This window comes from Sinocyclocheilus anshuiensis, unplaced genomic scaffold (genome assembly GCF_001515605.1).
Source record: "Sinocyclocheilus anshuiensis isolate Anshui unplaced genomic scaffold, SAMN03320099.WGS_v1.1 scaffold2681, whole genome shotgun sequence".
NCBI classification, from domain to species: domain Eukaryota; kingdom Metazoa; phylum Chordata; class Actinopteri; order Cypriniformes; family Cyprinidae; genus Sinocyclocheilus; species Sinocyclocheilus anshuiensis.
Genome location: NW_015551166.1, coordinates 78,823 through 82,370, shown reverse-complemented (window position 1 = coordinate 82,370; position 3,548 = coordinate 78,823).

Genomic DNA, 3,548 nt, shown 5'->3' with positions numbered 1-3,548 from the left:
CTATGTTAAGCAAACATACTACCTATCCCTGTTGCCAGGAGCAACTGTTTTATAACTAATTTTGAAAAGTACATTCACGTATAAGATTATGTGGTTGTTTTTAAGAAGGGCAAAAGCAAAGAAGGGTAAGTGAAGGTTTAAAAGAAAAGAAAGGGTCTTAAACAGTGTGAATAGAAAGGTGCCAGTAAAAAAATGATGTGGGGTATGGGTAAGGTTGGGCATCGTTTGAATTCGTTAATCGTTAATGATTCCAATTCTTGTCAAGTCCTAATTTTGATTCCAATAAGGTAAAAAAAAAAATGTCATAGTTAGCTGAATACTATGAATGAAAATCAACAGGCTAAAGAACACTTACACAAGGATGTGTGTGCAGCAGAGAAAACAAGTCTTCTTGACTTGAATGGTTTAAAATCATATTGAAAGTGTAGTTTGTTATAATAACAAAGGTGGACTCCAGGCACATTTTTGGTAGGACAAAAAAAGAGCATTTTATTTAAAATGTTAACTCATACCTAGGCCTGGGAATCCAAAATCTATTCCAATTCTGGAAAAGGATGCTTAAGGTCAGGAATCGTCTGCTTGTTATACAATTTAAAATTTGATTCCTCATCGATTCCTTTGTGCACATTTTAATATGACTTTATACCATTCAAGCACAAGCAGACTCATACTCTGTTTTCTGTACTGCACACATAGGGGCGTAGCCATCATTTCAGAAATGAGGGGGACAGAAAAGTAAAAAAAACAAAAAACTTTTGACTTGTCTAATTGACAGGCTTTATTTTTCTTATGTCTTTTAATTGGCTAAGAAATCAAATACACTGCTGAACGATAACCAATCATTTGTATTCTATAATATTTTTTCTGTATTTTCCTATAATGAAAATTTTAGGATTGGCTTATACAAACACATAATAAGGCAGAATAGTTTCTATATTGTAATAAATGTTATGTCAATTAGCACTGCATTATTCATATACTATATTTATTACCTGGAAATGACCTGAAATGACCTTTTTTTAGCTACAGCCATAGCTGGATGCCTTTGTCCGTATTAGGTATTTCCTGCACGTCATAAGTTATTATATAACTTCTACTGGGCCGTTTTGGACTTTCTGCACGAGCGCGCCCTCCGGCTTTGAGTATGAATGAATCATGCACTGCATGAGAGTGTTTTAGCACTCCGTGATGTTCACATCGTCTCGCTTTGGTTATGAATAAATCGTCCGGTCATACATAGACTATCTTGTTTCTAGCCAATAATTTGTATTCTATAATATTTTTTTTCTGTATTTTCCTAATGACAATTTTAGGATTGGTTTACAAACACATAATAAGGCAGAATCGTTTCTATGCTGTATTAAATGTTATGTCAATTAGCACTGCATTATTCATATACTATATTTATTACCTGGAAATGACCTGAAATGACCTTTTTTTAGCTACAGCCATAGCTGGATGCCTTTGTCCGTATTAGGTATTTCCTGCACGTCATAAGTTATTATATAACTTCTACTGGGCCGTTTTGGACTTTCTGCACGAGCGCGCCCTCCGGCTTTGAGTATGAATGAATCATGCACTGCATGAGAGTGTTTTAGCACTCCGTGATGTTCACATCGTCTCGCTTTGGTTATGAATAAATCGTCCGGTCATACATAGACTATCTTTTTTCTTCGCCCATGTGCTCACACATCCAAAGCACACACACAGAAAAAGTGATTTAAAATGCATCTGATTGACAGATAAAACATAGTTGATCTATCAGCCAGATGCACGTAAAAATGCATGCGCTCTTATTTCAATGTTGTTGTTAATGTTGAGGTTATTTTAGCTTCGTACATTTAGTTTAACTGCACTGTTAAAGAGGGCATTTTTTACCATTCAACTGAACTGTGTGCATGTATTTTAGACACTTGCATTGTTTTTGCTCCATCCATGCAATAACTGCGTCCTTCTATCAACCGAGTTTCTACTTACTTATACTGCCCCCCTGCTGAACTGGAAGTTTTGATTGTTTTTTTTTTAGCCGAGTCAGACCTGTCTGTTATTGGCTGAAGAGCAGGGCTCCACCCCAGAAGTTTGAAAAGTGCCCGTCGAACGCTGACTCGCTCTGTTTCTCTATCGGCGCCTCTTTTGTCTATATATTTATTTTGTACTTTGTACTTTTGATGAAAAATAAAATGTAACGAAGTTGAATACTTTAGTTTTATTTTACTCAAGTAAAAGTACCACAATTTAATTATACTCAAGAAAGTGGAAAAAATTAAAAAATGTACATTAACCAAAGTATTTGTAATTAGTTACTTTCCACCTCTACACATTTACAACAAACATCTCGATGCTTATACCTGAAACAAGATCAAAATGAAGAGGTCGCCCCCCCACTTTCCCCCACAAGAATCTTTTCACATTCAAAACATCAAAGCTATAGAAAATTAATCAAAGAATGCAATTAAATAATTTCTTATAAATTAAATTTAAATATTAATGCCATGAACACATTTTTCAGAAAGGATCAAGAATCACCCCCCTTTTGATAGTAAACATATTTTCCTAAAATATGAGACTATCATAAAACAATTCCTCCAATTTACATCAGCATCTGCTTGTGACTGAGCTAGAGTCATGTTCGTGCAGTGCTGTGTCTGGCAAGGTGTGAATGGCCTCTTCCTTATTTCCTTTCAACAGTGCCAATTGGACTTATAAACTTCTAAATCTAATATTCTTAAGCAAATCACGATAGCTCATCTTTCTTTTGTGTGAAAAGTGACATTGTCTCGTCTTGTGTCCCATCCTTCCAATGCAAAACAGACAACTTCATGATCGTTCCTACTTCTCTCCAAACAATGCCTTGCTATGTGACCATCCTTTCCACATGCATGACAGACAAAGCTTTGATGAGGTCTCACATTGTCTTGACAATGTCTAGCAATGTGACCAGCTTTTCCACATGACTAACACCTTTCGAATTTACTCATGCAAATCGCCTTGGTCTCTGATGGAAACCATTTGATAATCTAGAACATTCTCTCCTGCCAAAGGCAGCAACTGGTTGTCTAGATTCTGCAGCTTTCAGTTGACTCCTTGCATTGAAATACTGTGTCATTTTGGAAATGATTTGCTCGTATGGTGCATTTACAGCTACCTGCATAGCAATGGCTTCTCGCATGTGTGAATTACTCTGTGCAATTAATGCAGACTTAAACATGAGGTTTTGTTTAGTTGCATTTGGCAAACCACTGTAACAGCTAAACATTGTCCACAACCTGGATGCAATTGCTAGAGGATGCTCTCCAATTTCCATTGTCACCTCAGTTATCTTTCTCAAGTTAACCAAATTAGTCCCAGGAAGTCCAAGTAGAGCATATCTCCTTGCACCTTTGTCTGCTCTTTTGTCACAAACTTCCCGGATCATAAGCAGTCTACAAGCATCTTCGTCTGACATGCTATAAACCTCCACTACCTTCTCCAGTTTTGACAAGAACTCTACAAGATCCATGTTATCAGGCCCAAAAGTACCCACTGCTGTAATGAGACATTGAAAGTCC